The sequence below is a fragment of the Vombatus ursinus genome, unplaced genomic scaffold, assembly GCF_900497805.2.
Source record: "Vombatus ursinus unplaced genomic scaffold, bare-nosed wombat genome assembly UNPS02009835.1, whole genome shotgun sequence".
In the NCBI taxonomy this organism is placed as follows: domain Eukaryota; kingdom Metazoa; phylum Chordata; class Mammalia; order Diprotodontia; family Vombatidae; genus Vombatus; species Vombatus ursinus.
In genome coordinates this window covers 17,566,519-17,579,091 of record NW_020949613.1, presented here as the reverse complement: position 1 = coordinate 17,579,091, position 12,573 = coordinate 17,566,519, and positions in this window count along the sequence as shown.

Here is a 12,573-nt window from a genome sequence, read left to right as displayed (position 1 = left end):
GTTAGTGAATTCTTATAATTGACAATACTGCTAAAGCCAATGCTCTTCCTATATGAGGACAGTACTGTTGATCATATTATAAAGATGCCTGAGGTTTAGAGCTTTCTGGACTAGACTCTCATGGGCTCTGTTTAGCAGCTGTGGCTCTTGCCTTTAAGTTTTCTCATTATTGCAGCTCTACCTCTTGGCCTCACCTGTCACCTTTGCCAATCATTCATGATGTTAGCACTTTTTGGACTCCTAGCTGTCACCAAGATGTTGACTTAAATTGCATCTCTTCCTTAACATCCATATGGCATATCCTTTGTTGGCAGAAAAGAGCGTAGCTAGACTTAGGGCAAGTAGCTTCTGATCAGAGACACTCTGCGAGCTGTTTCTTGGGAAGCAACTGTGCTACTTGCATACTCCTAATATGTCAGCTACACTTGGTAGTGTGAGAGTTGCCAGAACAGAGCAATGAGAGCAGTGTGCTGTTAAGGGTTAGCTGAAATGTATAGCCCTGCATTTGTACTATTGGCTCATCAGGGTGTTATTTTGTAAGGGATAGAGATATAAAGGAGAGACGTAAACATAATGGGGAGTTCATCCAAAATCAGAGATGCAATCTTTGGGCCAGTAAGAGATTAAAAGAAGTGTTTCTCGTCTTTGCTGTTAGATAAAATTAAGAGCAGAGGAGAGCCTGCACCCACAGATATATCATACTTATAAGATTTGTGGCTGACATATTGAGGTTGTAGCCTCCAATTTGATCATATTCTTTCCTCCTCCTAGCATAATCTCTATTTCCCAAGCAATGTTTCATTCATTTCCCTGTGTCTTTGGGGCATCACATTATTAGGTTAGAAGACCTATTTAGTGTGTTCCAGGAAATGAGATAAAGATGAATGTCATCTGTGTTGATGATTCTGATGGCTTTAATGACAAAAAACAAAATATTGCATCTGCTTCTTTTGCCACCTGTGGCCAGGGAAGCCACTATATATTTTTTTCCTTCTCTCTGATGCCCCCAAAAAGAGAGTGGATGTTGGTACTCACTCGACCCCACCCCAAAGCCATTAACAATAATAGCTGCAACTACAACAAACCACTACCATAACAAAAAGTCCGGATATCCCTACAAGCTTTGGAATCTTACCCTGTTTAAGTCTTCTTTTTAAGTGGTGGTATTTCCAAAGAATATATCCTTCAGTACTTTAAGTACAAGTGGACAGTACTGTAGCTCCCTATGCACTTGAATCTGTTCTGTAAGAACAATGAGAATCCATTAAAAACACTATTTAAATTTTTTAAAATTAAATTTTATTTTTTCAATTAACCTCAACTCCCTCTCCTACTTAAAAAAAAAAAGGAAAAAGAATACCAATGTAATAAATATTCGTAGTCAAGTAAAACAAATCCCCACACTGGCCATGTCCAAAAATGTATGTCTCATTCCACAACCTGAGTCCATCCATCTTCTCTCCATCAGGAGGTGGATGGGTAGTATATTTTCTCCTCAATTCTCTGAAATCACAGTTGGCATTGTGTTGATCAGAATGCTTAAGTATGACAGCAACAGATTTAAGAGATGATTATGTAAATATACATGTGTGTGTATGTATGTTTATGTATGTGTATCTGTTTGTGTATTTTAAACATATGACCAAAACCCCAGTTTTTGTCAGGCCTAATATGAGACAACCACTAATCATGGAAAAGAGTTCAGGAAAAATCATCATCCAATCACCAACTGGAAGGTATTTCTCTTTGGGAGTTTGGGGCAGATTAGCTGAAGTCCTGGAGTCCCTCACCGATTATGGAACTTTGGGAAGAGAGATCCTGTACTGATCATTTTAGGGCTAACTACTTGGAATGTAGTCTCTCCTCACCTCTACCTCACAGGGTCCCTCATTTCCTTTAAGCTGCAGCTCAAACATGATCTTCTGCTTGAAATTTTTCTTAGGTAGCTAGGTGACACAACAAAGAGAGCACTGGATTCAAAGTCAGGAAGACCTGAGTTCAAATCTAACATCAGACAGTACTGTTTGATTCTGGGCAAGACGTCCAATTTCTATGTGTCTTGCTTTCCTCATCATCTATAAAAGGAGAACAGCAATATATTTGTAACAACTCCCTCTTAGGGTTGTTGTGAGGATCAAATGAGATAATATCTGTAAAGTGCTTAGCTTAGTGCTTGGCCCTTAGTGAGTACTATATAAATGTTGTCTTTATTATTATTAAATCTCTCCAGCTACTGGTGTCTTCCTTTCAAACTACCTTGTATGTATGTATGTGTGTATATTTACATATATACAATGTATATTTACACACACACACACATATTCACACTATATATTTGCACATATATTTTTCTCCTTTATTAGAATTTAGGTTCAATGAAAGGAGAGAGAGTTTCATTCATTGTTCTTGTATCTCAACTTCAAGCATCTAGCACAATGTCTGGTATCCAACATTGCTTAATTAATGTTTGTTGATTATTAATAGGACTGTGAAAGGCCAACTTAGTGGGCAGTAAGGGGTTATCCAGAGTCTCAAATTAATTTTGGGGGGCACTTTGCTGCTTAAGCTGGCCAGTGTAATACTGATCTGGTCTGGTTTCTCAAAGAAAAATCTTTCTCTCAATAACATGACACAGAATGATGTCTTCTCATTTTGTAAGAATACTGTTCATACTATTTTCAGGTCTGTTGTGATAAAGGATTGTTTTCTGTATCTATCTTTCAATATGGTCACAGATTTAGAACTGCAAAGGGCCTTGGAGGTCATTTAGTCCAACCCCTTCATTTATATGGATGAGAAAACTGTAGCCCAGAGAGATGAATTCGTCTGTTCCTTACTTCAATAGATCAAATTATTTCATTGGTGCGGTTTGCTAACTTGCCATACTGGTTCATCCTGGGTGATTCTTGCTGATTTCTTTCTAGAAATCTTTCAAAGAGGTTAAACATAGTATGATCCCTTCTCTAGTTCTTTTAATATATAATTAAATCGAGGCCTTATATTAATTTATCTAATTAATAACCAACTATAGTATAAACATAAATCACAATATGACTATATTTCATACTATATATTTTATATGATAATACATAGTTATAAATTTAGGATATAACACATGTTTTATTAATACATATAATAAACTTCAAATTAACTTGATGTTTAATATTAATAATAAATTAATATCTAATACTCGGTATTAAATTAGTATCTAATACTCGGTATCTTCTCCCCCATTCTTGCTCCATGAGCAGCCCATCTCCTTTTCTGATAATACATAGGATCACATATGGTCATTTTGTTATGTTTTTAGGATTTCTGAGGCTTTATTTCAAATCTTAAGACAGCTGTAAACTCTGCAAGAAAAACTGAAAGCTGCCTCTGAGGCCTTCTAGAACCATCTGAAATTAGAGAAGGAAACTGAAGCCTGAAGAAGTCATGACTTATCAAGGTTGCAAAAGCAGCAAAGATCAGAGGTAAGATTTGAACTTGGATCCTTTGATTCCAAAGCTAGGACTCTTTGCACTGAACCACAGCCTCTCAAGTCTGATTCTACTTTTGGTTCTGGTCCTCTCTGCAAGCTATTTTAGGATTTGGATTCCCTGAGAACTAAAATAAATATTTGTAATGTTTTGCTTTAGTAGTAATACACTGAAGATTCTTGGGAAATAACATATAGTTAATTAAGGAACAGTTCAGTCACCAACAACCTATCAATAGTGTATAGTAGTGGGCAAAATACGTGTATTTGGGAATCCAACTGAAAAGTTTTCATTTACTAAATGCTAAAAGCAAATGTATACGTTCTACTAAAGTAGTACTTGAGTGTTTATAAATATTTGGTGAACAGTTTGTAAAGTAAAAGTCATGTTACTGTTACGTTACATGTTACAAGTTACATGTTACTGATGATTAAATGGATTCTGCTAGACATATATTCTAGAGATCTGTGTTCCTTCCAGGGATCTCATGCCTGAAATTCTGCTTGCTCTTTCTGGACATTTAAAACATATCTTGCAAAATATAGCTATTATTTTTTTTAATGACATTTAACAATTATAAACATGTAGAAAACTATGTAAAGATATGACAAATGAGTTTATGGAAATGGTCTTCCTTAAGCTAGAATGTGCTCTTCTAAAATAATATTGCTGCTATGTCTGTGCTTGGCAAGAAGTTTGTGTTTGTTGACTGAAGCGGTTTTGGGGCACTTTCAGTCTCTTTAGTATGTTGATTATTTTTTATAAATTTAGTCTTTCTAAAAAATAATAATAGTGTCCATGTCTTTGCTGTTGTCCTTTTTTCATATTGGGAGCACCGACAGTTTGTTTAAACAAGGTGGACTGAAACTGCTGTATCTCCTCATCTTTACTTTTTCTTCTAATTTGGTATTGATTGTGCCTCTTGTTCTAAGCTAATGAATGATCGGACTGCATCCGAACAGCTGATTCTGGGGAAAAAACAAACCATATGAGTATAGCTGTATCCTATCTGTTATGGTAGAATTAATTTCATTTTTTGGAGAGGTGTTTAGAGTTAAGGTCATTATCAGTCCTCTAAAGTCAAAATTGGCCATTGTATTGATTTGAGTTCTGATGTTTTTTAGTGTGGCTTTATTAAGGTGTTTATGGTTACTGTATAATTTGTTTTCTTGGTGCTACTTAAGTTTCCCTGCAACAGTATAAACCTTAAGATTCTCTGAATTCTTGTATTTGTCATTTGTTATGGCACAAACATATTCCATTATACCTATATGGCACTATTTCTTCCTTTATAGCTACTTTCTTCCTTCCTTCCCAATTTTTTTAATTTAAATTTTATTTTTTAAATTTATCTTCCTTTATTTGTTCAGAATCAGACTGGCTTTTTGAGAAAGGTAAAGTAGAACAGAGTGAGGGAAGTCCCATGGTGGTTATATCTGCTTTGTGCCTTTACCCTTCTTTCCACTCACTGTTTCCCGCTTGGGTCCCTGCCAAGGCCGGTGATACTCAGTTTAGACTTGAAGAATGTCCACTGACTAAGAAAAAAACACAATTGACTCTCCAAAAAAAAAAAAAAGTAGGCATGTTGTAAAATTTTCTCCATTATTTTAAGTTTAGACAATCAACAAAATAATAAATCAAGGCCTGATTTGTAGCTTGTCAATTTCAGAGGTATAAATGCTTATATTTATAATTTAAGAATTGGAGGGGCAGCTAGGTGGTTCAGTAGATAGAGTACTGGCCCTGGAGTCAGGAGGACCTGAGTTCAAATCTAGCCTCAGACACTTGACACTTACTAGCTGTGTGACCCTGGGCAAGTCACTAAACTCCAATTGCCTCATCATCAACAACAACAAAAAAAAAAAGAAAAAAAACAAAACAAAAAAAAGAATTAGGTTCTAGCACACCCCTGGATCAGGGTAATTCTGACTTCCTGTTCCTCCTCAGAGACACCTTTTTCCCTTTTAAAAAGGAGCACAAGGCCCCACACATGGCAGGATAATGATTTTGTTCAATGGTAGAGTAGGTTCAATGATATTGGATGTAAGGACTCTCAAAATACTGAATTACTCCACTATCTGCTGCGATTTATGCCCTGATCAGCTAGTGCATCACCAGAAACAGTTAAATATTGATATACAATTGAAGGTAAATTATAGGAATGTTCTTCATTATAAAGGATAATTAATTGGATAAGTTCACTGTCCATAAGACCAAATATCTTAGGACTTTTATCCTAGTCTCTCTTTAGTTGGTTTTTGGAATCTCATTTGAAAAAATACACTTTAATTTCCAAATCTTTCACAGACTGTGATTGCCCTTCTCAACATTGGATTCATTGTTTGTGTGCTGTAGAGTCAATAAGTGGACCTTGAACAGGACAGACCTGGGATTAAATTTTGTTTCGAGTACTTATAAGCTGTCTGATGCTGAGAAAATTGCTTAAACTTCTCAGCTTCAATTTCTCAATTTAGAAAATGGAAATAATAATAATACCTCATTCACAGGGTTATTATGAGAAACAAAGACCCTGTACCTTAAATATTGTATGAATTCCAGCTCTTTATCACTCAGTGAAGATCATAACTCATCCTGGAGCAGAAGACGTTGGTTTATACTCAACCGTGTCCTCAGATTTGTGGATTAAAAGCTCTGTACCCTCACCTCTGCCTCTTAGTTTCTTTGACTTTCTTGAAGACTCAGTTGAAATCCAGCTTGTGATAGACCTTTCTTGGTCCACTTGGATGCTAATACTGTTGCCTTATAGACTACCTTCATATATTCCATATAGCTTTTATGTAACTAGTTACATAGGGTCAAGGTGGTAGTGCAGTGGATAGGGTGTTGGGCCTGGAGTCAGGAAAACCTGAGTTCGCTGTCAGCCTCAGATACTTTCTACTTGCATCATATTGAGCAAGTCACTTAACCTCCCTTTGCCTCAGTTTCCTCAACTGTAAAGCAGGGATAATAATAACATTTATCTCCTGGGGTTGTTGTAAGGATCAAATGAGCTAATATTTGTAAAATACATGGCACATAGTAGGCACTTAAAAAATGATTTCCCCCCTTTTCATGTTTCTTCATTAAAACATATGCTCCTGAGAACAGGGAGTGGTTGTTTTTGTCTTTGTTTTTCCTTTTTTTCTCTTTGTATCCCCAGTGCTTAACACAGTGACTGGTAAAAATAAATGATAAATACTTATTGACTGACTAACCAATCTTTCAGTTCTGGCTAGGCAGACACTTTATGGGCCTGCTTGATTTGATAACCAATAATGCCCCACCATGAAGTATAATTTTATTATATTTTTCCTGCCCAATCATAAACATTCACAGTCTATTATTTCAGTCTTCCTTGAATTTTCTGAAGAGGTGTATTTTTATAAGTCCTGAGCATCTTAGTAGGCTAAATCAAAACTATTTTATGGATATTATAGTTCTTTTGAAGGAAATTTCTCTATTTTCTCCAGTTGTTTTGTTAGTAGTGTACAGAGAGATCAATGATTTTGATGGACTTTTTTGTCTGTGGTTTTCAGGTTTGCTTGTTTTTTTTTTTTTTACATTAAATTTCTGGATTTCTCTTCAGTAAACCATTATACTGTCTGTAAATAAAGATAAATTTACTTTTTGACTATTACTTTTTTCAATTCTCTTCTTCTTGTTATAGTTAGCATTTTTAGTTCCATATTAGATGAATAGTAAAGATAATAGACATTCCCACTTGATATTCTGGAATCTGTTCGGAAAACTTCTAATATTTCTCTGTTGTTAATGACATTGGCTTGTAGCTTTAGATAATGTTTTCTTATAATGAATTTTTTAAATAAATTTTTTATTTTTAGTTTTTAACATTCACTTCCATAAGATTTTGAGTTCCAAATTTTCACCCCATCTCACCCCTCCCCCCCACCCCAAGATGCCATGCATTCTGAGTACCCCATCCCTTAGTCTGCCTTCCCTTCTATCTCTCCCCCCTTCTCTTTTCCCCTTCCCCTTCTATTTTCCTGTAGGGCAGGATAGATTTCTGTACCCCATTTTCCTGTATTTCTTATTTCCTAGTTGCATGTGAAAACATTTTTTTTTAAAATGTGTTTTTAAAACTTTGGGTTCCAAATTTTCTCCCTTCTTCTCTCCCCACCCACCTTCATTGAAAAGGCAAGCAACTCAATATAGGTTATATATGTGCAGTTATACAAAACACTTCCATAGTAGACATGCTGTGAAAAATTAAATATGTTTCCCTTCATCCTATTGTGCCCCCCATTTATTCTATTCTTTCTTTTGACCCTGTCCCTCCTCAGAAGTATTTGTTTCTGATTACCCCCTTTCCCAATTTTCCCTCCTCTCTATTATCCCCCCTACTTGCTTGTCCCCTTCCCCCCCATTTTCCTGTAAGATAAGACAGATTTCCATATCCAATTGAGTGTGTATGTTATTCCCTTCTTAAGTCAAATCCTATGAGAATAAGATTCAGTCATTCCCTCTCACCTTCCCCTGTTTCCCCTCTACTGCAAGAGTCTTTTCTTTTCTGTTTTCATTTTTGTGAGATGATTTACCCCATTCTACCTCTCCCTTTCTCCTTCTCCTAGTGTAATCCTCTCTCATCCCTTAATTTTATTCTCCAGATATGACCCCTTCATCTTCAACTCACCCTGTGCCCTCTATTTATCTATCTGGCTGTCTGTCTGTCTATCTATCTATCTATCTATCTCTATCTATACATACATATAATTTTTCCCTCCAACTATCCTAATATTGACAAAGGTCTCATGAGTTACAAATATCATCTTTCTATGCAGGAATGTAAACAGTTCAACCTTAATAAGTCTCTTATGATTTCTCTTTCCTGTTTACCTCTTCATGTTCCACTTGAGTCTTGTATTAGAAAGTCAAATTTTCTATTCAACTCTGGTCTTTTCATCAAGAATGCTTGAAAGTCCTCTATTTCACTGAATTTACCATTTTTTCCCCTGAAGGATTATACTCAGTTTTGCTGGGTAGGTGATTCTTGGTTGTAGTCCTATTTCCTTTGACCTCCGGAATATTATATTCCATGCCCTGCGGTCCCTTAATGTAGAAGCTGCTAAATTTTGTGTTATCCTGATTGTGTTTCCACAGTACTTGAATTGTTTCTTTCTGGCTGCTTGTAATATTTTTTCCTTGACCTGGGAACTCTGGGATTTGGCTACAATATTCCTAGGAGTTTTCCTATGGGGATCTCTTGCAGGAGGAGATCAGTGGATTCTTTCAATTTCTATTTTGCCCTCTGGTTCTAGAATTTCAGGGCAGTTTTCCTTGACAGTTTCTTGAAAGATGATGTCTAGGCTCTTTCTTTGATCATGGCTTTCAGATAGTCCAATACTTTTTAAATTCTCTCTCCTGGAGCTATTTTCCAGGTCAGATGTTTTTCCAATGATATTTCGCATTGTTTTCTAATTTTTCATTCTTTTGGATTTGTTTTACAGAGTCTTGATTTCTCATAAAGTCATTGGCTTCCAATTGCTCTGTTCTAATTTTTAAGGAAGTATTTTCTTCAGTAGTCTTTTGGACTTCCTTTTCCATTTGTCCAATTTTGCTTTTTAGGGTATTCTTCTCCTCATTGGCTTTTTGGACCTCTTGCCATTTGGGTTAGGCTATTTTTAAGGTGTTATTTTCTTCAGTATTTTTTTGGGTCTCCTTTAGCAAGCTGTTGACTTGTTTTTCATGATTTTCTTGCATCACTCTCATTTCTCTTCCAAGTTTTTCCTCTACTTCTCTTACTTGCTTCTCAAAATCCTTTTTGAGCTCTTCCAAGGCCTGAGACTGATTCATATTTTTCTTGGAGGCTTTGGATGTAGGAGTTTTGACTTTGTTGTCTTCTTCTGTTTGTATGTTTTGATCTTTGTCACCAAAGTAAGATAATATAGTCTGACTCTTTTTGCACTGCTTACTCATGATCCTGGCCAATTACTTGAGTTTTAAACTCTTTGTTAAGGTAAGAGTCTGCTTCCAATGTAGAGAATGTACTGTCCCAAGCTTGGGGGGTTTGTACAGCTATTTTTAGAGATCCTTCTAGGACCTGTAAATTTTCAGTTCTTCCAAGGTGGTATGATAAGGGGCAAGGTGTTTCCTCTCCACTGCCACTACAAGCTCCACCTTGCCCCAGGACCACCCCTCAGAACTGTGACCCAGATCCAAGCCCATGCAAAGCAAGAGATTCCTGCCTCAGCACTGGCCACAAGATCCCTGCAATCCCCCTCTGATCAGTCACTTGATCCCCCCTCAGTCTGTGGGCTGGAAGCTCAGGAGGCAGCTGCCATCCTAGGCTGCACTCAGGACTTGTGTCTGAGACCTAGCTTCTCTCTCATCATAGTCACAGACTTTTCCACTGACCTTCTAAGTTGTTTTTGGTGTTTGTGGGTTGAGAAGTCTGGAAACCGCCACAGCTGCTTGTGATTCAGTCTTCTGAGGCCTGCTCCAGTTTCACTGCGGCCTGTGCGCCCACGCCAAACTGCGCTCCTCTCCCAGCCTGGCGTGATATACCTTTTCAAACAACCCTCCAGGTTGTCTTGGGCCAGAAATTTGTTTTACTCTGTCTTTTTGTGGGTTCTGCTGCTTTAGAATTTTTTTTTTAAGGCAATTGGGGTTAAGTGACTTGCCCAGGGTCACACAGCTAGTAAGTGTTGAGTGTTTGGTCTGAGGCCGAATTTGAACTTAGGTCCTCCTGACTTCAGGGCCGGTGCTCTATCCACTGTGCCACCTAACTGCCCCTAGAATTTGTTTAGAGTCATTTTTTACAGGTATTTGGAGGAGTTTGGGGGAGAGCTCAAGCAAGTCACTGCTTTCACTCCGCCATCTTGGCTCTGCTCCCTATAATGAATTTTTAAAACCAAAAACAATAACATAGTGTATTTTGTCTAAGGCTTTGTGTGCGTGTGTATATGTGTGTGTGTGTGTGTGTGTATGTGTATCTATTGGTGGATAGGACCCCTTATTTGCAGTCTCAAAAATTATTATTAATGTTTTAATTATTAACATATAAGAAAATATTAATAAGAACAATGTGAGTATACTTTGTTATTTTTTAAAATAGTGTTTTTGACACTTTGTGACATAGTTTGCAAGATGTATTAGAAGTTCAATTTATTTTGAGATTTGATTTTAATGGTTATTAAAAATGGCTATTAAAGATCTCTTGCAAACGCATATGATCCAAGTGGAAGAAGTATAGCTGTTATTGGCTTACGAAATCATGAGACTCTTTTTTCAGTCCTATACACCAATTATTCAGAGGTTTTTGTTGAAATCTGTATGGTAAATTTCCATCTTCCCTGATGTTTGTTAGTTTCTTTTCTAACTCATTAGAAGGTATTGAAGTTTTATGTTTTTAATAAACAGATTCACTACCCACTGAAATTTTTTATTTGGAAGATTTTTAAAGCAGTTAGAAAATTCTCTTTCCAAGTTTTTAAATTGTGCAAATATAAATTTTTATAGGTGATATGTTTACATTATTTTTGTCACAAAAACTTAGTTGTAAAGTATTTTGCTAATTGTAATGACTTCATACTATGATTAGCTAAGATCTCAAGGCATAGTATATTCTTAGGGAGAGATTCATTGTTAAGCATAGGTATAGATATAAATCCAGGTTTCACATAATCTTGATAATTTCAAATTTCTGTGACTGACTTATTGGCATATGCTGTTAGTCACTGTTTTTACTTTGTAATGTGGCTGACAAAGTGCTTGTACTAGGAGCAACAAGAGTGTCAGCTCTGCCATTTTCCCTGGTTTCTTTGAAGGAATCTTTTTAAGACACTTATCTATTCTTGTGAGAGGTAGTTTAGTTAAAAGTAGATAATAGAATCTATAAATCCACTTAACTGTACACATGTAAACTACAATACAATGTAATTCATTGAAAGAGTGTGAATAAGTGAAGGTGCTGCTGTCAGTCCTTCTGGTTTGTAGAACTCTCTCCAGTCTTCCCTCAGGATTCCTCACATGTCGTGACAGGAGACAGTCTGACACATGGGTTAAGTGAGGGTGCACATGTTGGTCTCCATATCAAATACTAGAGATTCATTTTTAGATTAAAAAATATAAAAGAAATGCCTGTATTGTTTTATATTCCAGTGGGTTATTTTATAGGCTCCCTCCCACTTTGGAGACCACTGATGTACAAAGTTGACAAAGGGCAGGAAATTTCCCAGAGGCGGGGTGGAGACAGGTTATATAGCATTCTATACTTCGATGATGAGGGATAATATTTTATTTTGCTCAGGACTTCTTATGTCAAAGATCTCTTTGGCAGTCTAGTGAAGTCGGTGGACCCCTTTTCAGAATGATAAAATAAGATGCAAAATATTAAGAAGGAAACCAATTATATTGAATTGTAGTTATCAAAATATATATTTAAAAAAAACCCCAAGTTTTGGACCCCAGTTAAGAATCTCAGCTCTAGAGTCATTTAGAACCCAGGCTCTTGCAGGAAATGTTTCTTACAGATATGTGACACAGTGAATGGAATGCTGGGTGGAATCAGGAAGACCTGAGTTCAAATCTGGTTTCAGATACTAGCTCTGTGACTCTGGCAAGTCACTTAACCTCTGTTTGCCTCACTTCCTCATCTGTAAAATAGTGATGATAATAGCGCCTACCTCAAATTAAAGGGTTGTTGTGAGATTTGAATAGTAAAGTGCTTAGTACAATGTCTGGCACATAGTAGGTACTTAATAAATGCTTGTTTTCTTCCTTAGTGGAGTTCAACTGCTTGTACGTGCTCATAAAAGGACTTTGTTATGCATTCCTCTCTGGTCTGATGGCTGGAGTTAATCAAATTTCTGGGTATGTTATATTTAGGGTTTCTTTCTGGGGATAATGCATTTATGATTCTAATGATTTTCATTTTGACTTCAGGTACCATTACTTATGCAAAGTTATTTATAATTTCTTGATATGTGGCACCTGCAGTTTTTTTTTTTTTTGTTCTATTATATTTTCCTGGGAGCCTAGTGATTAGCATGATGTAGGTAGCAGCCAGAATGGTACAGTGCGGTCGATAATCCCTCTTCTTCCCTCTTCTTCCCTCTTCTTCCCTCTTCTTCCCTCT